Source organism: Rattus norvegicus, chromosome 6 (assembly GCF_021556685.1).
Source record: "Rattus norvegicus strain SHRSP/BbbUtx chromosome 6, alternate assembly SHRSP_T2T, whole genome shotgun sequence".
NCBI lineage: Eukaryota > Metazoa > Chordata > Mammalia > Rodentia > Muridae > Rattus > Rattus norvegicus.
In genome coordinates this window covers 43,202,408-43,224,315 of record NC_141539.1, presented here as the reverse complement: position 1 = coordinate 43,224,315, position 21,908 = coordinate 43,202,408, and the positions used below count along the sequence as shown (strand labels likewise).

At 39.3% G+C, this 21,908-nt stretch overlaps 1 protein-coding gene and 1 pseudogene across 2 annotated transcripts in view; both read right to left on the bottom strand.

The window, feature by feature from the left end:
- The window catches only part of LOC134479342 (uncharacterized), a 148,254-nt gene that overhangs the window by 104,882 nt on the left and 21,464 nt on the right, over positions 1–21,908 (bottom strand). The gene's annotated exons all lie outside the window — the stretch shown is intronic.
- Positions 6,056–7,203, bottom strand: LOC148005147 (glyceraldehyde-3-phosphate dehydrogenase pseudogene; annotated as a pseudogene).

Genomic DNA, 21,908 nt, shown 5'->3' with positions numbered 1-21,908 from the left:
ATTAGGGAAACGACACCCTTCATAATAGACCCAAATAATATAAAGTACCTCGGTGTGACTTTAACAAAGCAAGTAAAAGATCTGTACAATAATAACTTCAAGACACTGAAGAAGGAAATTGAAGAAGACCTCAGAAGATGGAAAGATCTCCCATGCTCATGGATTGGCAGGATTAATATAGTAAAAATGGCCATTTTACCAAAAGCAATCTACAGATTCAATGCAATCCCCATCAAAATACCAATCCAATTCTTCAAAGAGTTAGACAGAACAATTTGCAAATTCATCTGGAATAACAAAAAACCCAGGATAGCTAAAGCTATCCTCAACAATAAAAGGACTTCAGGGGGAATCACTATTCCTTAAAATTTTTATTCAAATGTTTGTTTACTTTTTTCACAGTCTATCAGTAAGTCAAGCCAAAACCTTTTCCTGTTGCTTAGGAAATGAGTTGTAGAGGCACCCAGTTAGCACAAATCAAACCAGTTATCTGTTACCTGAGATTTAGGATACTCTGAACAACATATAACAGAGCAAATCTAGCAAGCACTATCCTGTCCAGTAGCACTGAAAGAGACTACCTAGCCCCAAGTGATGTCAGAGGACCTGAGACTGAGGGAAGAGATCTCAAGGGGAGCTAATGAACTCGGTCCTAACATTACTGTAGAGAAACTAAGTACAGTCATCCAGTGTGGGGGATATTCTCCAGAAAACATATTTTAAATGTCAGGGAATAAGCAGACTCTAGAGAATAAAATTGTGTGAAGAAAATACAAGTTCATCTCTGTAACAGTTCAAGTTTTATTGTTTGTTTGCTCTATACTGATGCCTGAAGTTTACCCTGTGAACAGATAGAAGACTGGTGGAGGTAGATCCACCATCTGTCTGGATGTTTATCTTTTCATTCTTTTGCAAGAGATCAATTATAAATCGAGTCATGATATTGGCAGAGGTGGGAGTCACATTGGAATCTTAAATGTGCCCTACTCAGAAAGTGATTTTCAGACTTACTCTGAAAAAGTTATTTAATTCGACCCCTTGTATTATTTTTGAAATTTTCAAAGGAAAAGCTCTTTGTACAAAGGGGGGCTGTGAGAGCCTATGCTCCCTACATGATTATTTGTCCAAACCTGCCTGTACCATTGGGAAGCATAACTACACTAAAAAGTCCAAAAGTTCCTGAGAGATCTCAAACTGATTTTGGATCTATTTTCATGTGAGATAAGCATATATATTATAAAGGTAGCCTGAGCCCAGCAGTAGGTCCACCTTCAAGGCTCCTACTTAAGGCAATTCAAGCTTCAAACACCTGCCTTCCATCTCTTTGTTCAATGGCTAGAATCCTAACATCCCATAACCTGCATGTGCCAGCATTTCCCTTGCTTGTCTCAGCCTAAACCTCTGAGACATTACCATAAATCAAAGATGCCCTTTCAACTGGATGCTGTCTCATATCTAAGTTCAATAGTGGCCTTGGGAAGCCCTGAATCAGACTCTCGACTGCAGCGACTGTTGATGTCCTGGATGTGGATCTCTTGAGCAAGGAGGACTTGCTAGGTTATTTTGTCTGCATACAATTTACCAAGGTCACATCCTTCAAAGCTCCTACTGTGCTAAGCAGAAATAAAGACTCCCTTTCCTCTCATCCTTAACACCAAACCCTAGTATGGAGAAGAGGATACTAAGTAAAAAGACGGAAGAATGACTATGGTTACTACTCTTTGATTTTAATGTACAGTTGAGGGACAATGTGTTTGAAGATGTGGATTTTAGAAGCATAATAGTTAAAATGATTGAATGTTCTAATCACACCATAGTGGCCTCAACTTCAGAATGAACACATTTATTTCAGTATTAATTAATAGATTAATTAGGATAGCAATCAATTCATTAGTTAATATATTAACTAATTATGGCATCATACAAAGACACACTGGTTCTTGCTTCAACCACTGCTATGTCTTGAAGAAGTATTATTCTCACACCAGCTGCCTGACATTAGCTAGGATCTCAGGCCGTATTCACTCAGCTAGTGGGAGGACAATAAACTTGGTGCCACAGCAGCTCATGTCCCCTTTTTACTCTGTGGGAGTAAACAGACTCGGTCACAGGGATGAGTTCCAGGATGGGAGGATAATTGGATGGGAGGCAAAGGGAGGTTATTTGGGAGCAGTGGGATGCATTACTGGGATGCATAACTGTGTTATGCCTTCAATTCATCTTTAAAGATAAACATGCCTATAGCCTTTCTTTTAAGTTCTAGGTAAAACATTCAAATAGGACAAAAAACAAACAAACAAACAAACAAACAAACAACAACAACAAAAAAACAAAAAACAGATGATACAATTTTCTGTCTGAGCTCAAATCATGGCTTTGGTTTTGTGTAGGTCTCTACTCAATCAGTCATTTGACTGACTAGAAGCAGGGGTGATAAAGCCCTGAGGAAGCTAACAGCGACATATATCAATAAAGTGGTGAAGGGAACTACATAGATGGTTCAATGGATAAGACCACTTGCATTGCAGGGAGGAGGGACAAAGCTTGCTGCCTCGATACTTATGGGAAAAGCCTGCCATGGTTACAAGGGCTCAGACAAAATCATCTAGACTCTGACAAAACTTTCCTGAAGTCCTAGGTAAGGTTTGATAGCCAGAATAACCCCAGTAGTAAAGATCAGAGACAGGCAGAACCTCAGCCATCCATGGTTAGTCAACCATGGTGAAAAGATTAACTTCTTACATAGTGAGTGACATTGACTCAGGGCAAGAAGATGAAGGGTTATAGAGAAAGACACCTACCATCCTGTTCTGACCAGCCTGTGCATTAACAAGGGTATGTACAACTGTACACTCACAGCATTCCATGCCCACAGACAAACAGATACACACAGAGAGGGGGGAGAGGGAGAGAAGGAGAGAGGGAGAGAGGGAGAGAGGGAGAGAGGGAGACAGGGAAAGAAGGAGAGAGGGAGAGAGAGAGGGAGAGAGGGAGAGAGGGAGAGAGGGAGAGAGGGAGAGAGGGAGACAGGGAAAGAAGGAGAGAGGGAGAGAGAGAGGGAGAGAGGGAGAGAGGGAGAGAGGGAGAGAGGGAGAGAGGGAGAGAGGGAGAAAGGGAAAGAGGGAGAGAGGGAGAGAGGGAGAGAGGGAGAGAGGGAGAAAGGGAAAGAGGGAGAGAAGGAGAGAAGGAGAGAGGGAGAGAGGGAGAGAGGGAGAAAGGGAAAGAGGGAGAGAGGGAGAGAGGGAGAGAGGGAGAAAGGGAAAGAGGGAGAGAGGGAGAGAGGGAGAGAGGGAGAAAGGGAAAGAGGGAGAGAAGGAGAGAAGGAGAGAGGGAGAGAGGGAGAGAGGGAGAGAGGGAGAGAGGGAGAGAGGGAGAGAGGGAGAGAGGGAGAGAGGATATTCTCATTACTCTGTTCAACTGTGCCCAGGGCAAATTCTCTAATCCAAAACAAGCTGTCACAATGGAGGTGACTTCTGCTAAGTGTCTGAACATGGAACGGCATGGCGTCTCATCTCTTGCAGATCGCTTGCATGATGACGCTGTAAAGAATGAGTTATTTCCCTGATGTGGAGATGAGAAGAGGAATTCTGACTGCTGATCAGGGTGACAGATGCTGGGGTCTGGAGCCAACTCAGCTTGCTTTCTGGAAAGCATGACAAACAAGAGCCACGTTTTCTATGACAGAGATTAGCATCAGAAAGATGAACGTGAAAAACATGGTCATTTTGAGAGAGGTATAAGCCTGACTCCATTGCAGTCTAAAAATGAAGCAGTAGAGACTGACACAACACAATACAGAGGCTTATGGATGGCTTCGCACCTGGGCAAAAGGCAAGGAAGCTGGAGGCAGGGAGTTCATAGATGAATTTCAAATGCTGCTCTTAATCCTTAATTAAAGATAAAGCCAACAGCTCAAGCCCTTTCTATATTTAAATACCCTTCAGACCTCACCAAGTGAGCTGGAGAAATCTCCAACTCAAGAATCCTCAAAATAACCTGGGGATGTGAGGTGACTGTATTTTTAACTGAAAACCCAAGTGAGGAGGGATCCAGCCTGGGAGGAAGGTTTGAGGAAGCCCTGGGAGCCCAGGCAGCGAAGGAGAGAAGTACAGCAGCAAAGACAGCACTCATCCCTCAGAGAAATCAGATGTAGAGATAGCATCTTGGGCAAGAAGCGGTGAGGTGCAGCGAAGATTAATTGCAGAGCCTTATCTGCTTATCACTGACTTCTCCAGCCAGCTCTCCATGTCGAGGGAGAGAGCATTTTCATCCTGTTTTATAAATTTCTTCATTTGTAGGGGACAGGTTCAAGTAGCATTGTTTTTTGAGCTCTCTAGGACAAACACATATCACTGGATACCTTCATTTTATTTTAATGGGAAGTAAACATTGCAAATAGTACTTATGAAAATATTCTTTTAAATAGTAGAAATTATTTTTTAAAAACACTAGAAATGGATCGTTAATATATAACTTGTATAAATGTTACACAGTAAAGGGAAAATCAGGGAAACAAACCCCAAGGGTTTAATTTACATGTGTACATGTTCATATCTGGAGGCATATACACAACCAGAGGTACAGACATTTATGTAGAGTATGTGTGGAGTCCAGAGGTCCAGGTCTTTGCTTATACCCCATCTTTTTGGAAAAACAGTCTGAAGTTGGAGTGAACTAACCTATTAGTCTTCCTGTCCAACAAACCCGAGGTATATCCCTGTCTTACCTTCCTCAGCCCTTGTATGACAGACACCTTCTGCCACGCTTGGCTCTTAACACAGTTGCCTGGGATGGGGACTAAGGCCCTGATACTTGCACAGAAAATACTTTGTTAAGCCTATCCACCCCGAACACAAGTTTAATGACAGAGGAATAGCCAAGCTGTGGTTAATTTATATGCTAGACAACAAAGAGGACATTAAAAGCCATTTTATGGTTTGTTCGAGTTTTGATTGTTTGCTTGTTTGATTGATTTTCCAGATAACATGCTCACTCTGTAGCTAAAACTGAACTACAACTCTCTTTGTGGCTCAGGCTAACCTCAAATTCATGGCAGTTCTCCTCCTGTTTGTTGGGATTATAGGCAGAATTCATCATAAGTGGCTTACAATTATTTGTAAATAATGAAAGAAAATATTTATGACACAACATTGTAGGAAAGCTGTGAATCAGAGCGTTAGGTGAGATAGATGGACAAGTTGACAGATGAATGTTGGGGATAGAGACAGTCACATGGGGAAAGGGACAAAGAAGAAAATTACAAAGATCTGAAAGTAGGATTTACCTCATAGTTGATGCTTCAAAGATAGGTTTTTATATTTTACTCTTTTTATTTCTTTAGTTCTACAGCGCATTGACCTAAAAGCAATTTAAGGTTGCTAACAAAATATATACAAGATAGAATTAAATTTGAGAAAATGTAAGCAGAGGGAGAATGAATATAAGCAAGATAAGATAGCAGTGTGGCTGGTATATGAAATGCATTCTGCAAAGCACTACATATCAGGTAGGGATCAGCCATAGATTCTCATCTAAGCTTTTTAGTCACAGGTACAGAAAAGGTGACACAATAGACTATGTAACTCTGGAAGACAAAATAAGGCATGAAAAAGACAATAACAACAAGCCATGCTATTATATTTAAGAAAACAAGGAGCAAATGTTTCCCATGATGCTCTTCCTCAGGAGGACCTCGCAGACAGTGATGAATGGTAGGGTTAATGCTCATTGGCCTCTATAGCCCAGTCAACAGATTGCTGTGTCCTCTGTCAGTAAGTCCTTTGTGTAACACAAGGCAGAGCAACAGACCATAAGAAAATAAAATAACATCTACACAGTCGATGGTTCTTAATTGCCAGGCTCTGATAATTGACTCCCCACATCCTCTCCTCTTATCCTCTCAAAAATTTTTTTGGATGCAGCAAACTTTATTGATGGCATTCAAGAGAGAAGGGAGGGCTCCCTTGGCCCCTCCTATTATTATGGGGTCTGGAATGGAATTGTGAGGGAGATGCTCAGTGTTGGGGGCTGATTGGGATGGGGACTCCTCAGCAACTGAAGGCCTCTCTCTTGCTCTCAGTATCCTTGCTGTGCTGGGGTGTGTGGTCCAGGGTTTCTTACTCCTTGTAGGCCATGTAGGCCATGACGTCCACAACCCTGTTGCTGTAGTCATATTCAATGTCATACCAGGAAATGAGCTTTACAAAGTTGTCATTGAGAGCAATGCCAGCCCCAGCATCAAAGGTGGAAGAGTGGGAGTTGCTGTTCAAGTCACAGGAGACAACCTGGTCCTCAGCGTAGCCCAGGATGCCCTTTAGTAGGCCCTCAGATGCCTGCTTCACCACCTTCTTGATGTCATCATACTTGGCAGGTTTCTCCAGGAGTCTTGTCAGATCCACAACAGATACATTGGGGGTAGGAACACGGAAGGCCATGCCAGTGAGCTTCCCATTCAGCTCTGGGATGACCTTGCTCACAGCCTTGGCAGCACCAGTGGATGCAGGGATGATGTTCTGGGCTGCCCCATAGCTATCACGCCACAGTTTTCCAGAGGGGCCATCCACAGTCTTCTGAGTGGCAGTGATGGCATGGACTGTAGTCATGAGCCCTTCTGCGATGCCAAAATTGTCATGGATGACCTTGGCCAGGGGAGCTAAATGGTTGGTGGTGCAGGATGCATTGCTGACAATCTTGAGGGAGTTGTCATATTTCTCCTGGTTCACACTCATTACAAACATGGGGGCATCAGTTGAAGGGGCAGAGATGATGACCCTTTTGGCCCCATACTTCAAGTGAGCCCCAGCCTTCTCCATGCTGGTGAAGACGCCAGTAGACTCCATGACATACTCAGCACCAGCATCACCCCATTTGATGTTAGCAGGATCTCACTCCTGGAAGATGGTGATGGGCTTCCCATTGATAACAAGCTTCCCATTCTCAGCCTTGACTGTGCCTTTGAGCATGCCATGGGTAGAATCATACTGGAACATGTAGACCATGCAACTGAGGTCAATGAAGAGGTTGTTGATGGCAACAGTGTCCACTGTTGCCAGATTCAGAGGAGAAGGCAGCCTGGTAACCAGGCGCCCAATATGGCCAAATCGGTTCACACCAACCTTCACCATCTTGTCTATGAGATGAGGCTGGCACTGCAGGAGAAGATGCGGCTGTCTCTGGAACAGGGAGGAGCAGAGAGCCTTATCTTCTCAAATTTAACTGAGTATTGAGTATCATGAGTATCCCTTGTGCGCATAAATACAGGCATGAAGAATAATTCAAATTCAACAGCTATCACAAGGCTGGTCCATGTATACCATAATCTACTGTTCTGTTCTATTACTTCACAGACCAGGAAGAAAGAGGAGAGAGAGAGAGAGAGAGAGAGAGAGAGAGAGAGAGAGAGAGAGAGAGAGAGAGAGAGAGATTGGAGAAAAAGGAAAAGGTTATTTTTCTTTAAAGATCAGCATCACAATGATGAATGCAGTTTAATGAAAACAGCTCATGAGCAATCATTTGCCTTTTCCCGTTTTTCATAATTTTCCAACCATTTGACTATGTTCACTTTAAATTACCCAACTTTAGGGCCCTACAATTGTTCAAGTCCATTTGTCTCACTTGATTTTGAATTGACTCTAAGAGTTCCTGAGGCATGTCTTTTTCTCTATCTGATGGTGGGCACATGTGTACTCAGCTACCTGGTCCTTCTCATGGAATTCATACATTTCAACTGGAAAGACTGTCACTCATCAGAGGATGTCTGTAGGATCACTGCAAACCATGAAAGTAAGCCTCTCTCCCTCCCTGTCTCTCAGTGTCTCTGTCTCTGTCTCTCTATCTGTGTGTGTGTGTGTGTGTGTGTGTGTGTGTTGTATGTACATGACTGTCCCCGTGTATAAATATTCATATGAGGCCAGAGGAGAATCTCTCATTGAACCAGAAGCTCACACGCCTGCAAAGCTAGCTGACCAGAAAATTCCACAGGTCTGCCTACCTCAAATCCCATGTGCTGGGATTACAGGCACATGAAGCCCTGACAAGACTTTTCTGTGCCACTGAGGAGTTGAAGTCAGATCACCATACTTGAAGAGCAAATGTTTTTACCCACTGAGAGCCATCCAACTAGCCCTCCCTTCAATGACTTAATCCTAATCATACCACCTTAATCTATATTGTACCCAGTATATAGAGAAATAGCATGTCCCAAGAATTTTAAATAAACTTAACAAAATATTTACTAGATTTGGTCATGTTGGTTGGAATTAAGTGTTTATGGAAAATATTAAAAAGAATATCTTTAATACTTGGGGACACTTTGCAAAACATGTCAAAATCAAGGACAAATATGAGAAGCACTTAATAAATTTTCTCTGGTAGGCTATTGTAAAATTCCAATATAACCTGAAATAAATTCAGAATATATAGAGAGAGATGGCAGAAATGGAAATCACATCCCCAAAAGTAATATTTGATTTAAGTTTATTGGGATCTATCTATACAATGAAATAGCATACATCTACGCCAATTTTGTCTGTCAAAAACAATTTTAACTTCAAAATAGTTTTGATTTAGACATTTGAAATGAGAAAGTTGGGCTTACAAAATAATTTGTGTAACATAATGTCATTTCTTCAGCATTGCAAAATGTGTAAAATAGTCATAGAATATAATCCCTGACTATTGATGTTATTTGTAGGAGTAGAACATCACCAGTAACTTTAGATCTTTTTTCTTTTTAATTGTATATATCTTCAAAATGTTTGTAATGAGTTTGCACTGCTTCATGAAAAAAATTCAAAGCGATGGAAATATGATAACATATATGAGAGAGTCCATTTTACATGTGTATTTCTATAAGTGAAAAAGAGTCAAAATGTGACTTAGAGGGCTGATCAAGTTGGTCGAAGCAGTCTTTTACAGTTGTTAGTGACATTGACGGGACAGAGATAGCTTTGAATATCTATTTCAAACATGCGTCCATTTATAGATATTCCCCTTCTCTCTCCCTGGTGTGTGTGTGTGTGTGTGTGTGTGTGTGTGTGTGTGTGTGTTTGTGTGTGTCTGTGTCTGTGTGTGTCTGTGTGTGTGTCTGTGTGTGTGTCTGTCTGTGTGTGTCTGTGTGTGTCTGTGTGTATGTGTGTGTCTGTGTGTGTCTGTGTGTGTGTCTGTGTGTGTATGTCTGTGTATGTGTGTGTGTGTTTCTGTGTGTCTGTGTATCTGTGTGTGTGTGTATGTCTGTGTGTCTGTCTGTGTGTTGTATTTTTTATTTACAGATGTGTCTGGGGTGCATGCTTATGCATGTAGAGGCCAGAGGAAGATGTCAAATGTCCTGTTCTATTACCTTCCACCTTGTTCCCTTGAGACAGGGTCTCTTACTGAACCTGAATCCTCCTAAGTATTTAGCTAGAGTGACTGGCCAGCAAGGTCAGTGATTGCCCAGCAATCATCCTGCCTCCAACTCCACCACCATTCAGGCCAGGGCAGACACAGCTGGCTTCTATATGGTTGCTCAGGATCTGAATTCAAGTCCTCATGATTGTATAGCAAGTGCTTTGGCTGACTGATCCATCTCATTCTAAGCCAAGATGACAATCACCTACATCGGTGTAGGTCTATCCCTTAGGGAAGGCCTATCAAGATATACAAGAACAACAATGAAAAGTAACATAAAGCTTTTCCTCTAGATGGTTGCATGTTAAAAATTAAAGCCAGTACTAAAGAGAGATGCAGAAATGAACTGCATTTTTATGCTTTCAGGAAATTTCTTTCCCCTAACTGTTCTCAATCTTTCATTTCAGAAGAACACACCTACTCCAACATAGGCAAAAATGGTTTATTATAGCTTTTATGCACGCAGAAAGCATTTAGTAATCAAAGATATTTCTTCTCTCACATGAATAAATGCAGTTCGGACTTGTCTATCACTAAGAGGCCTCAAAGGAATGGAAGACATAAATGGGCATGATTTTAGTTCTAAACTGTTTTTAAAATATGTTCCAGCACATTTAATAGTCGAGGGAGCGAATGTCTGTCAGCACATCTCTTTCCTGAAAGCTGCTTATATGCCTTGCTGAATATGAAGATGAACCCCATCCTTTCATCTAAAACAGCATCTGATAAAGTAAATGTTCTCAGCTACCCCTTCGCTTTTCTCTAAGTCTGAGGGAATTTTATCTTTTCACACCTGTAATAAAAAAGGTTTGTCACTGGAAGCCACAAATGTGATTGTGTTCTACTTAGAGTCCCTTTCACTGGGTACCAGGCAGAAGCTCTTTACTCGTCTGAGCAAGAGACATGAAGACAATGTGAACTCCCATGGAAAATGTCTTACTCAAGACTTTATAAATGCCTAGAGTTATTGCCCAAAGGGCACTGAGCAGGTGAGTCACACTTCATGTTTTCTCCTAAATATTGAAAGATTTGCATGTCCCAATTCATGGGTGCAATTCTTTCCCACCGCAGTGGAACCTTTGCTCTCTGTATTGGAAGGCACTTCTGTTATGTCCTCCTCCCTTGTGTCAACAGTCCCAGTCAGCAGTGTATTCTTCTCTTTCCACCTCCCCCAGCAAGTTCCCCACTCCATCTCTAGGACTACTTCCTGGAACGTCCAGAGGATTCTGCTCCTCCATGACTCATTCTTATCTAATGTCCCATGATGGTCTCTACCAGAAAGCAGCATTCCTGAAAGCCAAGTCTGAATAGTAATTCTTCTCCATTCGAGGACTTGGCATAGGTCTCGTCTCAAAAAATAACTACTCAGTGAGAGCTGGTTATCCGGATCAGAAGACTATGCTAGATGATCTGAGATAGGAGAAAAGAGAAATTAAGACAAAGAAGAGGATTAGATATGGTGGGAGGAAATCCACAGACCCACACTGGTGGACTCATCTGCACAAGCAGAAGGACCTGAATGCATATCCTCGACATCCATTTGGGTTACTCCCAAAAGGGGTGATGTAACCATCTTAAAATTGAAAATTTGTATTTGTGGTCAAAGTTCTCTTTCACATCCCATATGTTCTTATTGGCAATAAAGAACGGACAGATAGGATGGTGACATTAAAATCTGTATGTCACTGGAAGAAAGTATAGTGCTGGAAAAATCTATAGACTGCCACTGAGATGGTAAGATAGATTTGAAATTCTGAAAAGTCATGTGTTAGCCAAGGTTTCATAATCATCATTAAACATCAGTATATATTTCAAATATCTTTCCTCGTCGTGTATTCAAACACTCTTGATGTTTCTCTAGGTTTATTCCATGGAGTAGGTAAGGAAAGAGAACAAAATGAAACAATCCCCTAGTCAAAAAAATTTGAAATGAGCTATTTAGAAAATTGCGCCTTTGCAGTACTATGTATGCCTTTAAAATACTGTTGTATATTTGAATACCTACCACTGTAGAGTATTCCTCAATCCAGATGACTATTAAATTTTTTTGGTACTGTATCTCCTAGGAGAAGTGTTCTTTGAAACAATTTTAGAAAACAAAGCTCTAAAAACTAGAGTTTCTAACACCTATTTCACTGGTGAAGAAAGATGGTCAAAGCAATGGGGTGCTGTTCCACTGGGACACAGATTTTTCCAAACAAGGCATTAGGCATTTATTCTTGCTGCCCAGTCATTTTAATATAGCTACATACGGTAATTAAGTGCTTAAAATGTAGCACCAAACAGTAATCCTCCAGGTAAGGAACAAATACCAATTTTTATTGTAATATTAAAATATGAGTATTTTACTGAGAAGTTTATGTTGAATACATAAGCATGGTAATATTCTGCTATGTTGAGTTTATAGTAATATATAGTTAAATTAACTCTCCTCTTTACTTTTTTTTTCCTCTTTACTTTTATCATCATTTTTAATTGGGTGCTAGAAAATTTTAAATTACAGATGCAACTTGCTTTGTATTTCTGTAGTCAGTGCCTTGCTGAGTTATTGACTCAGTTGACTATCTCAGAACACCTCAAATTTTTGCCAAGAGGTATCTAGGAGAAGCTAAAAACTAGCAGGTGATCTTCCTGAGATGGTTCGCCATGGACTGTAAATCTCTGATGAATTTGCTTCTTGAGGCAAGGCCAAGGAGATTTGATTTGAGGAAAGGTTCCTGCTATTAATATGCTTTTCCTGTTATTATTAAATATATAACAATCACTAGATATTGACCTATCCTTTTGAGCAGATTCTGCAGACCTATGAAAATGTACTATCTTGTACCGATGCTAAATTGACAAATAGGTCATGATTCTATAGAATTCCTGACTTGATTCAAATAATTTTAGGGAGAAAGTTTTTAGAGATGTTCTTAGTAGCTAGTAAGATATAATAGAATCAAGAAAAGAATGTGCCCAGTCCTTGTAATAGGTAATACAGGCTGCATAATAAGAAATGTAGTGAGCTCTCATAATCACACTAAAAAGAGAAATAGATTTTAGACAATTTTGTGGTCAAACAAGAACAATTAGGTTAAAGGAGAAAGTCACAGGTATGCACTATGATCGGGCAAGGGCACATAAAAACTGTTGCTTTGAACTTAATAAGTATATTATAATGAAACACTGCTTTGAATGTAATATCAACATCCTTCTGTAATTCCCATTTTATGTAACATTTTATCTCTGAGGTAATTTTCTAAAGAACCTTTTTTGTCTACGATGGTATAAAAAGACCAGAAAAAAGAAATAAAGTTGTTGGTTGAATGGTTTGGTTTGGGGAGCTCTGCCCCATCCATTCATCCATCCATCCATCCATCCATCCATCCATCCATCCATCCATCCATCCATCCAAATGTGTATGTTTGTCTATATGTACTTATGTATATGTTTACATGTATATATGTATACATATATGTATATGAATATATATGTAAGCATGTACGAATACTTGTGGAGTTGATTGTGACAGATAGTTAGGCCAGGCCAGAGTGTGGATATATGGATGTTTGAATGTATATGTGTCAGTGCATATTTCCCTGTATGAAGCATCTTAATTCTTTTCTTTTCCTATCTCTGTGGTTCACAGACAGTTAACCAGCTTAGCCAGAGAGGCTTCTGCCTGAGAAGCCCGTGAACCATAAATACTTTTACTTAATCCCCCACCCCCAACCCCATGCTGTTTTCTATGAGGTGCTAAACTCCAGAGACTTGCAGTTTCTGGCCTCAGAGGAATTCAGAGGAAGGTGAGCTGCCGCTGCAAAGTAACTTAGACTTAAGACAGCTAAATGTTTTATTATAGAAAAGGCAACTCTAAATAGCTCACCAGATAGAGTCTTACTCTCTCACCCACACCCACACACATAAACCCATAATGCTCTTCCTCCTCGGCTATCTTCAAGACAGAACCTGCAAGAAGAACTGACAGGGCTGGTCCCTGGCAGACTTTGTTCATCAAAACTCCAAACACTTAGAAAAATATTGTGTTAATATCACCATCAGCATATCAGCATATCATCATTGTGTGTGTGTGCTTATGTATATATATATATATATATATATATATATATATATATATGTGTGTGTGTGTGTGTTCGTGTGTATGCTTTGGATGTATGTGTGTCTATGTGTGTGTGTGTGTGTGTGTGTGTGTGTGTGTGTCTCAGTATGCAAGTGTTTATGTGTTCTCTTCTTTCAGGTGCTCTCTTGAAGGGAGCTGAGGGGAAAGAGCATTGGTGGGGACAAGACTAGGTCTTGTGAAATGTTTAGAGTTGCCTTTTCTATAGTAAAATGTTTACCTGTCTTAAGTCTAAGTTACTTTGCAGTGGTAGCTCCCGTGTGTGTGTGTGTGTGTGTGTGTGTGTGTGCGTGCGTTTATGTTGTTTGTATGTCTGTACATATATATATATATATATATGTATGTGTGTGTATGTGTTGTTTGTATGTCTGTACATATATGTGTATGTATGTACACATGAATATGTGTGTATGTGTGTATGCATATGTGTATATGTGTATGCATGAACTCATGTTTGTGTGTGTGTGTGTGTGTGTGTGTGTGTGTGTCTAGGCATGTGCCACAGTGCATGTCAGAGCATAACTTTCAAGAGTTGTTTCTTTCCTTACACTTTGTTTATACAGGGTCTCTCTTGTTTCCCTTGAGAGCCTGTGTACTTGCAGAGTAAGTGCTTCTAACTTACAAGTCCCTAGCTCTAAACTTTTAAGATAAAATGTTCAAGAAATTACATTTTGGAGGACCTGAGGTGTACATGTTAACAGCTGGACTGAATGACATTACACACAACACTCTGATTTGAGGAAAAGGGAGAAAGCAGTTATTAATGACAAAATCTCAAAATGCTGCTAAGAGTGAATGACAAAATAAGAGATAAATACCTTAGAAAGAAAAATGTGTTTAACCCTTGGTATCACAGATTTCAGTCCTTAGCTTCTTGACTCTGCTGCCTTTGAGACTGTGGCAAGGAAAATATTGCAACAGGATCACAGAAAACAGAAACCTACTAGTCCTACTGCAGCAGACAAGAAGCCAGGTGAGAAAAGAAACACTTGGAGTCTCAATACCCCTTCAGGGAAATTACCCCAGTAGCCAAACTTCCTCCATTTTGACTTTACCTCTTGAATTCCATTACAGCCCAGTTCCCATGTGCTGGATCAAAAAACCTTTAATTTAACAAGGTCCTTTAGGGAAATGTATCCAAGTCATAGCAACTAGATCAAGCTTCATTTCCTTTGTTCCACATGTCACCTTTAAAAAATAATTATTTACACTTATTTTATGTGTGTGTCTTGCCTGCTTGGCTCTTTCTGTGAAGCATGTGTATCTTCCCCCTACAGGCCTGAAAAATATGTTATATTCTCTAGAACTGGAGTTTAAGGTGTTTGTGAGCCACTATATTCGTACTAAAAATAGAACCTGGGTCCTCTGGAAGAGCAGCCAATGCTCATAACCAGAACATAAACACTACTTCCCATTTTACTTTTATACATAGGTATCCTCATTCAGGAGTTTCTGAAAAAGATTTTTTACAACTTCAGAACCACCAGAAAAAGTAAATGATTAAAAGAAGGGGAATTAGAAGTGTTCCTTGTTGCTCACTTGTACCCCAAACTTTCAATCTCCCACCTAGCTCCTTGAGCCTCCTTCTAAGCTGCCCAGGAAGGCAGTCAGCAAAAGATTTCATATAAGAAAACAATGTCGGCAGGACAATGTGAGGGTATTTTAGATGCTGGACCTGCCTCTACTTCAGTGGAAGAATCCTCCTGACCTTCTACTCTGAAAGAAAGAAGGAAGGAAGCTAAAGTCATTTCAGATGACTCTGGAAGAGAAAATGCCCAGACAAGGAAATCGTTTTACATATTTGCATATCATATAATCATGGGCAAAATACTTTGAATTCCTGATATCGTGTTACCAATATCTGAATAAGGAAATGTGAGAGTGTCATAGGAAGTTTGGCTCCTAGGTTTCTGTTTTCTGTGATACTGTTGCAGTGTTTTTGCCACAGACTCAAAGGCAACAGAGCCAAGAAGCTAGAGACTGACACCCTGAATCTGACTTCCGCAGTGATTTGTTTAGAATATGAATGAGAAAAATCTTATGAATTTATGACAACATCAAAGGGAGGCTCAAAACAAGCCTTTTGACGAATACTAATAACAGGAAAACAACATTAGTTGTCACTTGCTAATAAAGGAAGGGCATATGGGTACGTAGGTCCGTACAATCCTTCAGCGTGTAGAAGTCAGTCTAGTCCTTCCCAGGCTTTCCGAGTGCCTTGAGTAACCTCTCCCAGTAGTGACAGCAACTAAAATACTCTCATCATTTTTCAGAGCTCCTAGGAAAGTAGCACTGGGCCCTTTCTGTCCCCTCTTAAAAGTAACATAGACTACGATACGCACAGCAATTTCCACCCCTCTTTTACAGAAAAAAATAAAGTCTGACTCAGAGGAGGGAAGAAAAGATCCTCTAAAGCTTTTATATTGTCCTATTGGCAAGCTACGCTAGCATTCATGCCAGCCTGGTAACTGTTAATCCATTACACACTATTGAGAAAGAAGACTGAAAAGGGTCATAATGAATCCCAGCACCATCAAACAATTAGTCCACTGGGTCTACTTCAAGGAAGCAACCAGCAGCGTCCCACAGAAGACTATCCATGGCTCTGAGTATTTGTAGTCACAGGTTAACAGAGATCAAAAGTTTACGTCTGATGTTCCGACTCTATTTCAATTTTTAAAAAGAAAGAGAGTGACAGAATACAAGAGGGAGATTCAAGTGGATTATAATTGTTAAACATTAAAAAATGTTCAATATCTGCTTCATCTAACTAATCACTGCCTGACTGAATCAGCTTTGGTTAGCTTTGGATGAGTGAAGCTCTTTTCAATTGTGACTGTTAGGTAGAATAGCCCCAGAAAAGTTCCTAAAGTGGATCTGGTCATTTCAAACTAAAAGATAATAATGTTTTTTTTTTTTTTGGCATTAGGACTAACTCACTACAAAAAGATGTATTATAGATAGCACATACAATTAAGGGGGAATGCCTCAAATTCACTAAATGCAGCATTTTTAAAGGTAACTCTGGTTACATAAATGAAAATATTCTGAAATGTACATATGAAGAAAAAGTATGATTCGCCCTCTTCCACTAAGGAAGATTGAGGAAAAAAATAACAATTTTGCTATAGTTTGCTATTACTCCTTCATCTTACAAGAAGGGATATTGAGACCCAGCCTAAGAAATGAAAATGCTTTCTCCCCTCAGAAAGAATGCTAGCCATTTATCATAGAGTAGAGCACTCTTGTAATTAAGAAATGATGCTTAAGGGAATCAGAAAGTAGGAGTTGCTATTTACTTCTATGAAATACTAAATAGTTTAATTTGTTTTCTTTGTTATTTTTAAGGGGGGATGATGTTTTAAAGTCCTGGGTGAAACAAATGGTGTTGATTCATTATGTTATTTAACCTTCTCCTTAAAAAAAAAAAAAAAAAAGAGTCAGAAAGAAATTTACATCATTTGCACATACATACTTTAATTAAAAAAACAAAAAGAAAAACAAAAACAACTGTGTCACTTGGTCCAAATAAATGTTCAAAACATTCCAAACAATATTGTATTCCAATTGTATTCCAACTTTTTGACCTTGAAATGGGCAGTTTCTTAGTAACCTATGAAATGTTGACTGACCACCCTCCCACAGTTTTTTATTGATTGGCTAGTTGCTTGCTTACTTGTCGATTGGTCAGTTTCTGTTTGGTTAGTATATTAATCAGGACTCTCTGGAGGACCAGAGCTGATATTTATGATTTATTAGAGTTGTTTAAGGTCCCAGAAGTCCAATAGCGGATGTCTTCCTGCATGAAGGTCAAGAATCAAGTAGTTGTTCCACGGGATGTCTCAGCAGTGCCAGTGTGGTGCTAGAGTCCTAGAGAACTGCTGTTCCTTCATGTCCAGTGGAATCTCTCAGAAGTAGGGACTAATATCAGCAAAGAAATTCCGCAGCAATAGCACAGAGATGTTGCCAACATGAGTGTGGTCAAGCGGGCAAAAAGGAAAAGCGTCCTTCTTCTGTGTTTCCAAGAGAATGTGGTCTTCCTACCTCAAATGAGCCAGTAAATAAAAACTCCTCACAGGGGTGCCCAGCTGACTGAATCTTAACTGGTTCTACAATTAACAACTAAGATTAGCCATAACATTTGGTTTCTGGTTGGGTTGCTAATTATTTTCAACTCGTGCTGCCTACTATTTTGAGGTAAGGATATGAAATCTCCAGTTATATTAAATTTGAATATATCCTTTGAGTATTGTAGATCTGAGAAAATCATCATGACACAGCAATTATTCCACATAATAAGACATGTGGAATAAAAGACATATTAAAACAGATAAGCACACAAATGTATCTCAAACAATCAGACAATTGATGAGCAATAAAGATTTCAGAACTCTAGGAAAGGAAGTCGTTGGCAGAGGGACCCAGAAGATGAAGGCCTCTGATGGATTTGTTGATCTTGGGCCTACACTGAAGGCTAGAAACAGACATGATACTTACCTAAAATCAACAGGCATGTAACTTCACAGAGCTATGTGATCAAACCTTAAAAGAAGAAAGACTGAGCAGAAACAGTTAAAAGAATTGGAGATAGCTCAGACGAACTTAAAGCAGCCATCATGAAATGTGCTAAATAAAATGAAGGGAAATGTACTCATGGTAGAGTAAGTTTTTATCACAGTTATAACTTGCTCATAAGAATATCCAAACTTTTAGAGAGGAAAAAATATTGGAATGAAAAACTGATCACGACAGTAAATAATAGACTCAAGGGACACAGTTTATTTGTTAATAGGAACAACATTGTGTGTGTAGAAAGTACAAAAGACAATATGCTCTATTAAAATTAACTAGCTTAGATGACCACTGGGTATGGCTTTCTTGTAAAAATCAATTGTATTTCTCAACATTAGAAGCAAATTAATAAAACTTGACTTTCAAAACCTTTAAAAAATGTTTTGAAACAGTCTAATGGAATTCTAAGTACACTTGGAGAAAATGCTGCTACATCATTAAAGAAAAAATAAAGATTATGTCCTAAAGATAATGGCTTTATTAGGCTAACACTTAACTGGATGTGGCTAAGACAGGAAAATAGAAAACTCTAGATATAAATACCATTCTTACAAACTGGCATTGGGCTACTTCTCCCACCACTCTTCAATGCCTGCCTTCTTCTCTTGTCGTCACTAGAGCTTTCTTTCCAGAGGCTTCAGTAGCTTATGGTTGCCTCATAATACCAACCAAATCATAGTCTTCAAAAGTAACTATGAGTATTTCTAGCAAACTGTAAGCCTCCTAAAGGATGCCATCTTATTTCCATTCATGTCGCTACCAACAAGGCTAAATACAATGTTAATCAAGGTGTACCACCTGAATAGATGAATGCAGAAAAGAGTGAAAACATTGATTTCTGCCCAAAATAATATTACTAAGTAAAAATTAGAGAAATTAAACAGATGGGAAAAATAAGACAGGGGAATAAAAGCTAATCAACTAAATAATGAAATAATGTAGAAATAAATGGAGATCAAGGATGGAGTCTAGGAACAAGAATTATTGGATAAGTGTAGCTAGTTGAGCAGGTTGACCTATATGCAGCACAAGGGCACATAATGGGTGTAAGGGGCCGAAGAGATGGCTTGGGAGTATTGAGTGCTCCTAAAGAGGACTTGGATTCAATTTCCAGCATAAACATGGTGGCTCACAACCACCTGTAACTCCAGAGTCAAAAGATCTGAGGCACTCTTCTTGTTTGCTCGTGCACTAGACATATATGTGGTACCCAGACACACATGCAGATGAAACACCCATACACATACAATTTTGGAAAAGGGGTGAACCAACTCAATGGTTGGAACCATTTTTATTAGATTCCGTTTCCCTTCATCGTATTCCTACCATATAACATAGACTATCAATTCTTGAAAATTTGGCTCATTGTTAGTGTAGAACAGTACCTATGTAGCTATAATGTAGATTTTCTATAGCTCAATGTTGCTGAACCATGTAAGGAGAAGAGGTCAGCACCTAAACCAGCTGATGGGAACATCCTTGAGGTTTGCTTTTACTAGGAAAGACACTATAAATTATCCTTTAGAATACTTAATTCCACATTGTTGAGAAATCGTATCTCATTGGATGCATACTCCAATTCTGTTCACTTTCTGAGTACCATGTGACACATTCAAATTCAATCGTAGGATCATAAACCAAGGTAAGACTGATTTTCTGATGATGTGGTGAAATCTTAGGTGTGTAGTTACTAAGGGGCATCCATTTATGAAGCTTGATTAAAATTTTTGTCCTCCATTGCTTTATAAAAATGATTGGACATAATGATGTCAACCGTCAATAACGTAATGCAGGACTCATTGTGCTAACTTTTTCTGACTTAATGATGCAGGAATTTGCCATTTCTTGGCTTTACAATGTTACAAACACAATACAGATAAAGTAGCAACTATTTGTGAATCATAATACCTTCCAAAATCAGTGATATGTATGATATTCTCTCATGATGACCTGGGTTGATGCTCTTTTTTGATGCTAAGGAACAGTAATGAGCCTGACCTACAGTTACCAAAGGAACCACACATATATGCCTCTCTGTTCCTTAATGATGGGAATCGTTGAGTAGGATAGATGAATTTAATGCATTCTGACATATGATGCATTTTTTGAGTCAGAACTCCCTTGTATGTTGAAGAGTACATAGTTTTAAATTACCTGACTTTCTTGAGAAATTGTCTTTATGAGGCAAAATTAGTGTATATTTTATACATGTCCTTTCATCATTAATACAGCCCATAACGTCACTTTTTAAATCTTCTCTCCTATTCCACCAATTCTCACTGTCCATTATTAAGCAAATAATTGAGTACCTCAGGCTATCACATCTAATTTCTTTGCTTTTCTAATTCTCATAATTTCCTTATTTTAAAAGTTCTTTGCATTTCTGTTCATTCTCCAAAATGAGATATTCTTTCTCTTAAAACTCAAATAACAAAGAACAATCCACAGTTTTTCCATGATACTGAATCTAATTGAAAATAGTCTTTCCGGTAACAATAAGTAAGAAAAGTAGTAACTGTTTTTTCATTATGTGTCACAGCAACCATGTATTTAAAAAAACTATCTTCAGCTTCATCATGATGTCAAACCCAAGGTACAGTAAGGTAGGTACAGGTCAGCTGTATACTTGGAGAAGAAAGATGAAAATATCTTTTGGAGGAGGCTAGAAAAGAAAAAATAAAAAAGACCCAAAGCCAACATCTCCGAGGCCCATAGAAACCTCCTCACTCATGGTCCATTGATTTGGTAAAACTACTCTCATTGACTTATTATTCATTGATTCACATGGCTTATTTATCAAACTACCAACAAATTGTAAACATCTCAAAGGCAATATCTTCAATGTCCTCTCACAGCTAGCCTCAGTTTAAAACATGAAAAGGTTACAGCACTAGAATGTCCTATAGACAGAAATAATTAAGCAACAAAGAGAGAGGGGATGAGAACCAGGTCTAACGGAATTTCTAAGTAGTACACGGAGGCACTCATTTATACATACATACATATATACATACATACATGCATACACACACACACACACATATATATATGTATATATGTATTCATGCATGTATGTATGTATGTATATATACTCATTTCAGATCTGGTTGCTCTTAGAAGTCCTTCCAGAGTACAACCTTAACTTCCCCTCTGATATCTGCTTAGAAATTAGTTCAAATCCCAGCAACCACATGGTGGCTCACAACCATCTGTAATGGGACCTGGTGCCCTCTTCTGGTGTGTCTGAGGACAGCTACAGTGTACTCATATAAATAAAATAAATAAATCTTTAAAAAAAAAGAAATTAATTCAGGGGCATCTAGTGTTGTATCAAGAGTTCAGAGTTCTCTGGTAACTGCAGAGGTCTGTTCAGTGAGCAAAGCGGATCTCCTTGCTCTCTGGAATGCCAGTGTTGAACCTGAGACCAGTGCTATGCTGAAGCAACAGAATTAAGCAGCACTGTTTTTCTATGAAACAAACAGCTCGTATTTATTCATATGCAGTTGTTGCTTTCCTTTCTCCTTGTACATGTGCTACAATTCTCCCCAAACTAATTACCTAATTACAGATGGTGAAAGCATTTAAAGGATTAAGCTGAGATCCCTCGCATATAATGTGGAAGTAGGGATGTTTATTAACTGCTCCGCTGAAGAATAACCCAACCCCCTTTCACCACTACTGATTCATTCATTAATCGGCACACATCCCCCATACGTTTAACCAGCTTTAATCCCTCTAAGGTACCACTAAATACTACCAGCCATTTATACTGAACACTTTAATTAATCACATTAGCAACCATGTGTTGACCCTTCTCTTCTCCTGCATG